Consider the following 12,862-nt stretch of genomic DNA (forward strand, 5'->3'; position numbering starts at 1 on the left):
TGGGGCTGAAAATCCCTGTCCACTGCCAGGGCCAGAACTGTGTGGCAGGTGCTGGAACTGCATAACCAGAGCGGTCTGTCTGCTGCCAGAGCTGCACAGCCAGAGACAGAGCTGCCACTGGGGCTGGAGCTGCACAGCTAGAGCCAGAGCTCCTTGGCTGCCACCGGGGCCAGAGCTGCACAGCCACTGCCAGCCCCCGGCTATTACCCAGATGTCAGGGCCAGATTTCCCCACTGTGTCCCCTGCATAGGGCTCCTGGCTGAATTGCCAGCCTCCCCTGCTGCACTCCTGTCTTGCAGCCAGACCTCCTTACACCTGGACTCTGTGGTCCATGAACATCTGTGGTCCTGCCAGACCATGGATGTTGCCAGACCAGAGAGTCCTGGATACGATTTTCACTGGTACTTTATTGGTGGTAGCTTCTATGTGGCCAAAGAGGAAAGGGATCACATTTTCAAAGTCTGCTGAGTAAGAAGCCTAGGTCTCATTGAACACCACTAGAATTCAGACTCCTGTCTGAATAGGCACACCTGAAAGTTCTGAGACCAATAGTATAGAATCCATCATTATATTTATAGGATAATTTGTGCACTTTGTAAGCTTCAGACTAGCTATTTGTATCACTACTGGAACTGTCATTGCACCTTCTCAACTTCCCCTGGAGGAAGCTCACAAAATCTATTTGGTGACTCTTCACTGATTTGCGTAAGCACCCTCTGAGACAATCTCCAAAACAGTCTAAGAATGGCAATAAAAAAAAAACCCTGTAAAACTGACATCATGCATTTAACAATTTAAAACAAACAACACTTTTTATTCATAAGAGTTCCATCAATTTGGTATTTGTATGGAATACATACAAACAGTGTAAAATGGAAACTAAAGTAAACAAGAAAAAAATGCTGAGATCATACTTGTACAACTTTCCTGCCAAAAGAAACTACATCTGTAACTATATTACATGACTGAGTGAGCAATCCACAAGAAGCTGCTCTGTTTCTATACAATGCTCCAGTCTAAGCCATTCAAGGACTTCTCACTGAAGAGGGTGAGGGAAAAGTCATTTAAATCTCAACAATAAATCTGATATCATAAACCAAACCCACAGCCTTGGAATCCTTCTTTGTCCTGTCCTATAATTCATTTAACAAAAATAAGATACTCTACCTGCCAAAACCTGTTACTCTTCCCTAATAATAGTAAACAGAGGTTACTTCACATTGTGCAGTAGCTTTAGTTCTTTGAGATGTGCCCCCATAGGTGTTCCAGTTCAGGTGTGAAACTGTCCCATGCTCTTCTAACCAGAGATTCTCATCAGCAGTGCTTGTTTGGCATGTGCCCTTCACCGTGTCTACACAGGCAAACTGCCTGCAGTTCCCTCTGCGCTGCTTGCTGCGGCTCCCATTGGCTGCAAACAATGAAACACAGCCAATAGGAGCTGCGAGGCTCTGTGGCCACTGTGCCAGTAAGTAAACACAGCAGAGCAGCCAGTTAACAGGTTCCTCAAAGTGATTTTGCAGACCACTTTGAGAAACACTGCTCTAATCCCATGAATAGGTTGCCAGATGGTTTCCCAAAAAATACCGAGCACATGTGCTAAAAATTCGTCAAGCAAAAAACAAACAAACCATAAATGCCGAACACTTGCTAAATCATGGCCCTGCCTCCCCAGCCACTCCCCCTGCTTCCATCAGGAGCCCAGCTGGAAGAGCAGGAAATACCATTATGCATGTCCAGTATTTTCTGAATTTTTTTACTGGACAGAGGGTGCAAAAATGGACTGTCCGGTTGAATACTGGACACCTGGCGACCCTACCCATGAACCACTGAGGAACCACACCTTGAGGCAGAGAAATCTCATATTGGGATGCAGCACTTGATCACTGGACTAAGAGCCAGGTGAAACAAGTGAGTGAAACCATGCCTGCTTTGACCACATTGGTGCTATAAGGATAAATCTGGCCTTACCATGTCTAATTTTGTTCACCAATGTGAAGCTCAGAGGCATCAGGGAAATTTGAAAAAAAGCTTCTTTGTCCAAGGGAGAAGGGCAACCCGCAAGGAATTATGACTTAAATTACTCCTTGAACAGAACAGATGGCATTTTTTGTTTGTAGCTGTGGCAGAGATATCCATTTATGGACATCCCTAGTTTGAAACATGCTGACAAGAATCTGGAAGTACAGCTCCCTTTAGCAGTCTGGGGAAAGACATCTCCTGAGAGCATCAGTTGTAATATTTTGCCAGCCCAGGAGACCCACTGCTGAAAACTATTTATGCATCAGTTCTAGAACACTACTACTTTAGCACAGAGGGAAGGGGATTTCACTTCTCCTTGCAAATGATATAAAACATGCAGAGCACTTAGGGTATGTCTATACTGCAATTAGGCAACTGAAGCTGGCCCGTGCCAGCCAACTAAAACTCCTGGGGCTTGGACCAAGAGGACATTTAAACTGCAATGTAGAAGTTTGGGCCCATTCTACAGTCCAAGCTCTGGGACCCTTTCACCTTGCAGGGTCTTAGAGCCCGGGCTCTAGACTGCGTATCTACTCCATAATTAAACAGCACTTTAGCTTAAACCCCACAAGCCTATGTCAGCAAGTACAGGCAAGAGATAGGTTTTACATTTCTGTATAGGCATACCCATAGTCTGTCATGAGTCTGATAGACCATGAGAGGCAGCAGGGGAGGATATAGGGCAGGGCGAGCGGGGCGGCCGCCCCAGGCCCCGCGCTTCAAGAAGCCCCGCGCATGCGCCGTGGCAAAGGGGGGCCCCGCAAAATGGTCATCTGCCCCTGAGAGGCAGAAAACGAAGACAAACATTTCTGACTGCTCTGAGTTCCAACAGACATGGAGGTTGGTTTCCTGGGAGTGACCATTTGCTCTTGAACAGTGGTGACAAGGTTTGACAGTATTGTGAACATGCCCATGGAAAGGAAGGCCTTGGATGTAGTGGGTGTAAGCGACTAGTCTCCTCACCTGATCCTGGGCCCCATGCGGCGCTGCCGCTTTGAAGTACCTCTTCTTCTCCCACCCCCGCTTGCTACCTCTATCTGACAGAAGGGAGAGCGACTAGTCAACTATCCTGTCAATTAGTCCTTAACATCCGTACTCTGAAATGATTGCCTTCTATGGCTTAAGCTGACCATCTGACACGTTTAAACCTTATCAACACTAGGAATTTCACCTGTTATAAAACACACCTGGTTCCCCACAGCATCATCTCTGTGGGGAGCAAAGGAGACAGGGGAATAGTGGGGACTGGGCACAAGTGCCTACTCCTAGATGCTACACCTCTGCTTTTTAAATGTATTAAGAGCCAGCCTTTTTACATTTAAGACTGGTGCACAGCAGGGGGACCTGGCATGAGCAGAGAATCAGCTGTTCCAGCTCATGCCGGGTCCTCCCCCTGCCCTTCAGCTTTTTAAACGTATTAAGAGTCAGCAGGCTCTTAATACAGTTAAAAGGCAGAACCGCCACGGGGTTAGCTTCTGAGGCTGGGAGCTAACCATGCAGCAGCTCCCCTGCTTATTGACTAGTTGATGGAAAATTAAACAAAATTTCACATCCATACTTGGATGCCAAGGAATCCAGGGATGCTCTGGTAAATTGTATGTGCCATACAGGTATCCATGCACATTTTCCTACATTCAACTGAAGACACAATTCCAAGAACAGAGAAGGTGCCATTTGTGTGGCAATCAGCATCTCTTTCTGTGACAATGCAAATAGGTAGCCACTACCAACAGACCCTTTGAAAATGTTCTGCTACATGGTCTAGACAGTGATTGATCCTGCAATAAGGGCAGGGGACCAGACTCAATGACCTCTCTAGGTCTCTTCCAGTTCTAGCGTTCTATGATTCTACTGGCCGACTGTGGTCTAGCTTGAGTTTATTTTAGCACAAAAAAAAAACAAAACAAAACAAAAAAACACCACACTAGGTTTGTCTCAGGCAAAAGCAGACAAGAAGAAACTAAGGGTGGTTCACCCACATAATCTATTATAGCCTTGGTGTGGGGTAAGAGGATATTTGAAGCTGATCATTAAAATTTCTGATAAAAGTCATGTGGGGGACACAAGCACAAACACACACCCCTCTGAAGTGGAGTATCCACAGGAACAAGGAGTCCTGTGGCACCTTATAGACTAACAGATGTATAGAAGCATAAGCTTTTGTGGGCAAAGACCCACTTCATCAGATGCATGTAGTGGAAATTTCCAGAGACAGGTATAAATATGCAGGCCAGAATAAGGCTAGAGATAAACGAGGTAAATTCAGTCAGGGAGGGTGAGGTCCAGTTCTAGCAGCTGATCTGTTAGTCTATAATGTGCCACAGGACTCCTTATTGCTTTTGCAGATCCAGACTAACACAGCTATCCCTCTGATACTATCCATAGGAACACTACTTGAAGATGAAGAAGTTATAGTTTAAAATATCTAAATTCTTCTTATTTACATATGATGGGGCTATGTGTAATTCAATTGTGTAAATATTTCTTTCACACCCCTCTGAAATGAAAGATCTAATTGAAATTATAAGCTTTTAAAACCACCTCAAGATATAAAATATACTTCCTAATATATTTCAGAAGAAACTATCTATTAAGGCAAGGTCAGTTACATTAAGGTACCATGGAGAACTGAGGTACACAAGGAAAACCATGAGTCTCTTCTTCCAGAAGAATGCCAGTATCACAACCAAAAGCCTTTAAAAGCAGAAGATTAACATAATGCAGAAGCAGTGGATTTGACATAACGGAACACAAAATCCAGTATCTGAAATCTGGCAGTAGCTAGTATCTGATGCTGCAGAAGACATCACACAAATACCAACCCAATAATGAACTACACTTATTGCACAAAGCTTTGCAGGAGATGGGGTGGGACTGGATTCCTTCCAGATGTCTGCATGCAATATAAACTGACTTATTTTCAAAATAACAAGATATGATTATCCTTCCCTTAGCACGCCTAGGTGCAATTGTAGATCATTAAATTATTGAGCTCTTTAAAAACATCCATCCCCTGTATTTGACTGGATGACCTCTACTAACAGCGAATTTCACAGGCAGTGTGCATATTGACTGAAGAAATATTTGTATTTGTTCTAAAGTTACAGGCCATTCATTTGAGGGTGGAGGGCGACTTAATCATTCTCATCATTCCTCTGTATTTTTGAATATTTCAGTGCAGACATCCATGTCTTCTTTTTCCTTTCCAGGCTAAATAGTCCTATTTTTTCAGTTATATCTAATCATATCTCTAATCCCCTTTTGTTTCCTCTTCTGTGCATCATTTCATAGCTCTTATGGCCAACACCACTGCTAACTCTCATCTCTTCTTTTGCTTTTCATATTTTCCCACTGAAGTAAGATGGACTACTGAGGAACAACTCCTTTGTTGATGCCCTTCAACTGAGATTGAATGAGAAGCTATAGAGTCCAGAAACTCTTTACCCTTTAGATCCTCTTTTTAAAAGTTATGGCAAGAGGGTGATTGTGAATTCTGCAAATCAGCTGGGCCTAAAAGTTAAGTGCTGCACCATGCAATCTCTTATAAGGCAACTGGTTCCCCATACAATGCATCAGGAGAATTAGGAGCCTACGGAGGAAATTCACAAAAGCAGCACACTGACCAAGAGCCACCTAAACTATCCTCAGGAAATGCTGAGGAGAGAGGTGTTTGTCTGATAAGTCTGGTCAGCCTATCAACACTGCTTGCTGCCCAAAGACCAGCAACAGCTCTTTTGTTCCCCACAGATACTCCCATTTCTAGTCTTCCCAAACACTGTTCTAAGGACAGAAAGAGAGAGCAGGATTTGGTACACAGTTTCAGTTTCCACCTCCCAGGAGACGGTCCTCTGAAAAAACAGAAACTCTTAATGAAGTTTAATGGCTGCCCTTCCACAGCTTAACAAACTAGTTCATGCACTGCTTTTTCATTGACCACTTTGGCTGTCTGTCCCCAATTTTGGCGAGGTCTCTCAATAAACCTCTCAAGCATTTTCCCCCCTCTTTTCATTAGCTCAGGATTATAGACCCTCTGTCACAATTAGTTACCTCTTGCAATCATAAATCCGAATGGCATCTAAAATAATTATTCTCAGCCACAATCACAAATTGACAGGTCACAATTCCTTTTTGTTATTCGTGGTTTTGGTCTAGTATACACAGTTTTAGTACCAGTATTACTACATTGGTCAGAGTTCAATCTAGTATGGACATAATTTTATCAGTACAGCCAGTCCCCGAGTTACGCGGATCCGACTTATGTCGGATCCGCAGTTACGAACGGGGCTTTTCTTGCCCAGGAGGACGTGAGCGGCGGGACGCCCAGATGCGCTGCGGTCCCGCCGCCCGCGTCCTCCGGGGCGAGAAAAGCTGCTCCACGTCTCCCTGGTCTGCTGGGGGGAGCCCCCCCCAGCAGACCAGGGAGACAGGGAGCAAAGCCGCGGAGGATGCAGGCGGGACCGTGGCACGTCTCGGCAGTCCTGCCACCCGCGTCTCCCTGGTTTGCGGGGGGGGGGGGGAGGGTGCAACAGCAGACCAGGCTTTTCTCGCCGACGACACCTGGGGTAGAGCAGCTGGGGCGCTGCCGGGTTGGTCCTGCAGCTCCGCTCCTCGGCGCTACTGGACCAACCCGGCAGCACCCCAGCTGCTCTGCCCCAGGCGTCCCCAAGTCAGCCGCTGCTGAAACTGACCAGCGGCTGACTACAGGAAGCCCGAGGCAGAGTTGCTCTGCCCCGGGCTTCCTGGAATCAGCCGCTGATCAGTTTCAGCAGCGGCTGACTTGGGGACACCTGGGGCAGAGCAGCTGGGGTGCTGCCGGATTGGTCCCCGCAGCACTGAGGTGCGGCGCTGCGGGGACCTACCCGGCAGCGCCCCAGCTGCTCTGTCCCAGGCATCCAAATTCAGCTGCTGTCGAAACTGATCAGCGACTGATTCCAGGAAGCCAATGGCAGAGCAACTCTGCCTCGGGCTTCCTGTAGTCAGCCGCTGGTCAGTTTCAGCAGCGGCTGCATCTGGACACCAGTTCCGACTTACATACAAATTCAACTTAAGAACAAACCTACAGTCCCCATCTTGTACGTAACCCGGGGACTGCCTGTACAAGCCTAATGTGAATACAAGTTATGCTTGTGTAGCTTTTACTTATTCCCATATAGAAATAAGTTGTTTTATACAATAAGCAGGGCTTGACAAATAATGCAATCTACTTGCCCATGGCAAGTAGATTGCAACTCAGAAGAGCCGGGTTCGGGCGATCTGCGCATGCTGCGGCTGGCAAGCAGGGCTCGCCGCGGTTCGGCGAGCCCTGACAATAAGCATATTCATACTGACATACCTCAACCTATTAAGGAGGACTGTACCACTTTAACAGTATTGCCAACCACAAGTGTTCAAAAATTATAAGACAGACCCTTCAAAACCATGAGATTTTTTTTAAAAAATTTAGATTATTTGATTTGATTTCTGGTTTCTAAGCTATTAGGGCAGACTTGCTTAGCATTTTCAAGTTCTTCTACACAAACAAGAGCTGGAAACTTTTTTTAAATGAAAACTGAGATTCTCATGCAATATCCTGATTACTGGCGCTTTAAGAAAAACACCAGATATTGTGAAATTAGCAGTTTCACAATAGAGTTGGCAACACTGCTTTAATTATACCAGTAGAGCAAAAGTAGTACAAACTCTTGGAGTGATTGTTTTTAGAGGTTTTTACCAATTTATTACCAACTACCTGAAGGCAGAAAGCACTTCCCCAACCAGTCTAGATATCCTAGTATAACTTTTCTAGGCCAAACCTAAAAGTTAACAGGATCAGCCTTTTATTCTGCAACCTCCCCATGGAACTGGAACTACATACAAGCACTCACACAAAACAAAACAAAAACAATAACAACAAAGAAGTCTGAAGAAAGGGAAGAACAGACTGTTGTGAAGCAGCTCAAAATAATTTTTTTAAAAAAGTGTAGGCTAGCCCCAAATAATTTAATGTAGTGCTACAACCAAGAGCGTGAAGACTATTGTAGAAGAGCAGCTATAGTAATTTTAAGAGTGTGACCTTCATTGAAGACAAGGCATTCCTGTAACTCAAGGTTAAATTAAGACTCAGAATAGTAGCCACATCATTCATATGTGTGTGTGTGTATCGAGATACAGATTTTTTTTTATGGTAACAGGATGACTGGAAAGACTCCAGGGTGGTGTTGCACAGTAGGTTTCATATCACCAACAGGAAATGGACTCTGATCTGGGGCATCAGGAAGTATATTACACTTTTCATACACTAAACTAGACAACTAATAGTCACCTGAAGGGAGAGTACTATAGATATTCAAATATATTTTTCTAAGTTGTATATAAAATGATACAAAAGGGTGCTTTTAAGTAGACAGAAATAATGGATTATTTAAAAAAGGTATCTTTGTACACAAATATTTTGCCAGAAAGAACACAGGGATAAATTCCCTTCCCAGATGGTGAACTGAATAATCACTATTGTCAGTATATTAATTCTGTGATAAATTTCCAGTAAGTTTGCATTTCATAACCAAAGCCTCAAGTTCACTAGAAAGGGGTCAGCTGGGGAGTCCAAGGAGTCCAAGTGGTGTTTCAAAGGGGCAGTGCCACCCTATCGAATAGTCGATGCAAAAATGCACTGACTATTCAATTACACATTACTTAACATCCTTATTTCAGAGCAATTTTTAAACGTTTTTTGGGTGCCTAAAGAGAGTGGCACCTAGCGTGATTTTAAAGAATACCTGGAGACCAAAATCCCATTGCTTTCAACTAACTTAATTAACTGATATAACTAATTGATTGCCAGTTATTATATTAGTTAACAAATGTAAATGCTACTCCAAACATTTTATAAACTTCTGTGGCTCAACCTAGGGTTAGGGTTAGGGTTAGGGACACAGACCTTTGTGTCCCCCTATAAAAGTGTGTGAACAACCTAGATGAGTATGAACAGTCATGTTAATTACCTAACTATTAGGCAATCAAATCTCAAGTTAAAATGCAACCACAAACTCTAATCTAGGTTAGGAAGGAGCATCCCACCTTTAAAGACTGTCAGAAGTAAACGAGGATGAAGGGCAAGGACTCATGGGCTTCTGAGAGACTGCAATATTAATGAGAGAAAAGAGAGCAAAGACTGTGATGGAATGTCAAATATCTAAGTAAATAATTATTTAAATTGTTGTAACTACAAGATTCAGGACTATTGTACCTATGTAAGACCAGCAGAGGATGCAGACCATGCTGCATTTTATCTGTGTAGCTTTCATTTATTTTGATGCACTCTTTTCTACAATGAGCCCTAAACATTGTTTTATTTGTAATTAGTGTGAACTACCAAATTTACTGCCCATTTTGCTAAATTTCATGGCCATGAGTTTTTAAAAATCTGAAATGTCATGGTTTCAGAAATGTAAATCAGAAAATTCACAGTGTTGTAATCACCATTCTGCACTGTTTCTGGCAGTAGTGCTGCCTTCAAAGCTAGGCTCTCAGCCATCAGCCTTACAGCTTCCCACAGCTGTCTGGTTATCAGACAAGAGGTCTGAGATGACCCCAGGAAGGACTCATGCAGGGATATAGGAAATCCTTTCCCTCAACAGCCCTTCCAGGACTAGCAGCTGGAGCCTGGTGCATAGTAGCAACCCTTGGTTGGGATGCTCTCTGCTTTGTCTCTCCCTGGCTCCAGGCCCAGTGCTCAGAGGTTAAAGTTGATTTGGGCTGTCTTTGTGTGTTGGGAGGGTGTGATCACAGTGACCCCTGACTATAGTTCCCAGATCGTTATCCATGTTAGCAACCTGTAAATCCAGCCCTGCTCTCACCCAAAAGTGATTATTTCCTCAGCCATATCATGCCACCCTCAATTCTGCAATGCAACTGGCAGTGCCACTATCTTCACAGCTGGGTGCCCACACAGCAGACACCACTTTGGCCTCCCACTTCTGAAGATAGCACAGAAGTAAGGGTGATAATTCCACAATCCCCCTACAACAGTCAGATTTCATGGGGGAGACCAAATTGCATAGTCTGATGAGTTTTTCATAGCTGTGAAATGCAGAGCCCTATTTATAATATTTTTTGATGTGGCCTCTGATGAGAAACAGAAAGCAGAAGACTGAGCACCTCCAAAAGATGCTATCTCAACTAGAGATGTTAAAATGTGTTTATTTATGTAAATGTGTAACCGCTGACAATTTCAGCAGTTACATATTTACACGCAGAGAGGAGGGGGCTCCCGTGCATGTGGGGTCCCTGCTGACATACCCAGCTCTAGGGGGCAGTCAGGGGCACAGAGAGAGATACGGGGTGCAGCTCAGTCTTCCACTCCAAAAACTGTTGCAGTGCTACTGGGTTGGGGTGCTGGAGGAGGTGAGGGAGTGACGCTTACCTCAGGTGGTTCCCGACTGGCACATTCCACTGGCAGTGACTCCTAGGTAGGAGGGAGGAGTCAAAGCTCTTCATGTGCTGCCTCTGTTTGCAAGCACTGCCCCTGCAGCTCCCATTGGCCGCAGTTCCTGGCCAATGGGAGCTACAGAGTCAGCATTTGGGGTGGAACTGCACAGAGATTCCCTTGCCCTCCTGCAGGGGCTGCAGAGACATTGGAGCAGCATGGAGACAAGGTCCCCATTCCTTCTCATTCACACCAGAGATTCCCCAGGGTGAAGGAGGCACTGGGAAGGAGGGGAATAAGTTGAGGGAAGGAGAGGAGTTTCTCAGTGGGGTTTCTAGACACCCCCCCCCAAAAAAAAAATACTTTCGGAGATCCCAGGGGCTAAGTTTTCCCAAAGCTGTGCGGCCATGTGTTAAGCCCTGCACAGGAATTTAGGGCTGCAGCAGGGAGAGGTCCTTCTCTGCCAGCTATGGCTCTCTCTCCTGCGATGGGGCAACTCTATGTTGGGGTCAGTGGAGAAGTGGCCAGCGTAACAGGTCCATCTCCTATGTAGAGGTACCACAAGTTTCTGTGCACCATGGAGCCTCGTGCCCCTCCTCCCGCAGGAGCTGGGCCTGCTGGCCGCATTCGGGGTGCAGTGTGGTTCCCCAGGACAGGTAGGAACCAGGCAGCCTGCCTTAGTGCTCCTGCCCAGAAGCTGCCCAAGGAAGCCCAAGCCCCAACCTCCTGCCCCACTGCTGCCTGATCTAAGATTGCTTAAAAATTTCCAGTTACCACCTTTAGGGTTGACAGACTTTTTTGTCCCAGGATCAGGCCCAGTATTCGATTATTCTGTGGTTGGGAACCCTGATGTGCACAGATGCAATACTCACACTGTAGGAACTCATATATATTTGCAAATATAGTTTATTAATTAATTGAACAAAGTCACAAACACCCCAACTTCATAAGATAACTAGGGAATGTAAATCTGTATTTCCATACCATGTTCTCACAGCATTTCTTCTAGAACAAACCTGAGGTGTTAGCCATCACCTTCCTCGTCACCTTCATCTTCCCCCATCATTACCAGTGGCCATTATTCTGGCATCTCCCAAGGACTACATCTCCTTCTATCTCCCCTAGGCTGGGATGCCACTTTTATTATGTTAAGTTGACGTTGTTATGTCTGATGCATATTCAGTAGGGGATATTTCATTTTCTCCGTATTTGTATTTCCTCACCTAACTAATGGTGAAGTGTCTTTTTGCAATAGGTCAGTATATCGTTGATCTCAACTCATTATCATATGCATCAATTCATTACCATGGGCCTTTTGTGGTTGTCTGTCACATTTATTATTTTTGTTTTACCCAGTTATTCAGTCTGGTCTCAACAGGCTGCTTTGGGTTTTTCTAAGTAATAAGGTACCTGCTACATTTGGGGGTATTTTTGGAATCCCCTTACTATGAAAAGTCACTCTAATTTATCACCATCTATCTAGGTAAAAGGTCCCAAACATATGTGAGATAACTGTACCATCTGGGTGAAAGGTCCCAGGCAAAAATACTAACTTTGCCTTAGCTCAATATACAGGACATAGCCTGTAAGTCTCCCATGTCACAGCCAAGCTGCCAAAATAATCAAAACCATAAGGAAATAATAAATTTATATATCTATAGGCAAGCAAGCAGGTTAGCCCTATAGGCTACACCACCCTGAATGCCCCCAACCCAAAGCCACTTCCTACACCCCCAGCCCTTCATCCCTTGAGCCCCTCCCCACACCTGAAGCGCACTTTTGCATCCCAAACCAACCCCAGAGCCTTCACCCCCTCCTGCACCCAACCCTCTGCCTCAATCCACAACCCACTCCAGCATTCTGAATCCCTTGACCCTACCTCCCAGACTAGAGTCTCCTCTTTCACCTCAAACCCCTATCCCCACAGCCCTTTCAGTCCAACTCTCTCTTCCACCACTAAGCCCTTCATCCTCAGCCCCACCCCAGGGACCTCACACCCCTTGCACTCCAACTCACAGGCCTGAGCCTCCTCCCATTCGCAGAACCCCTTAGTCCCATTTCCACCATATGAATTCTGTTAAGTGCACCAATATGAAAGTGATGTCACACATGACCTCCACATTGGTACACATAACGAATCTCGTTCCATTCGGGAGTGAGAAAAATTAGGACGGAACAATACCCAAGGATCTTCTGGAGTACCCTTAGGGACCCTTAGACTTGACTGTAACACAGTATTTGTCCACCAGTGTGCCAACATCTTCAGCAAGGAGTGGAGAGCCATCCACTGCTGCTGACTTTAGTGTAAGTAGAGATTGCTGCTATCCTTCAAAGAGCAGGCCCTAAAACTAGAGACACTGCATTCATAACTAACAAGTACTGTCAATACTATGCAACTGCCTAGACACTAGAAGTCCGATGTTGAATGCTGAATGTCTA

The 12,862-nt window shown here is 45.1% G+C and overlaps 1 protein-coding gene across 10 annotated transcripts in view; it reads right to left on the reverse strand.

Annotated features, from left to right (window-relative positions):
• Positions 1-12,862, reverse strand: part of ZMYND11 (zinc finger MYND-type containing 11) — a 181,051-nt gene that overhangs the window by 130,075 nt on the left and 38,114 nt on the right. The window lies entirely within an intron of this gene.

Source organism: Pelodiscus sinensis, chromosome 2 (assembly GCF_049634645.1).
Source record: "Pelodiscus sinensis isolate JC-2024 chromosome 2, ASM4963464v1, whole genome shotgun sequence".
Taxonomy (NCBI): Eukaryota; Metazoa; Chordata; order Testudines; family Trionychidae; genus Pelodiscus; species Pelodiscus sinensis.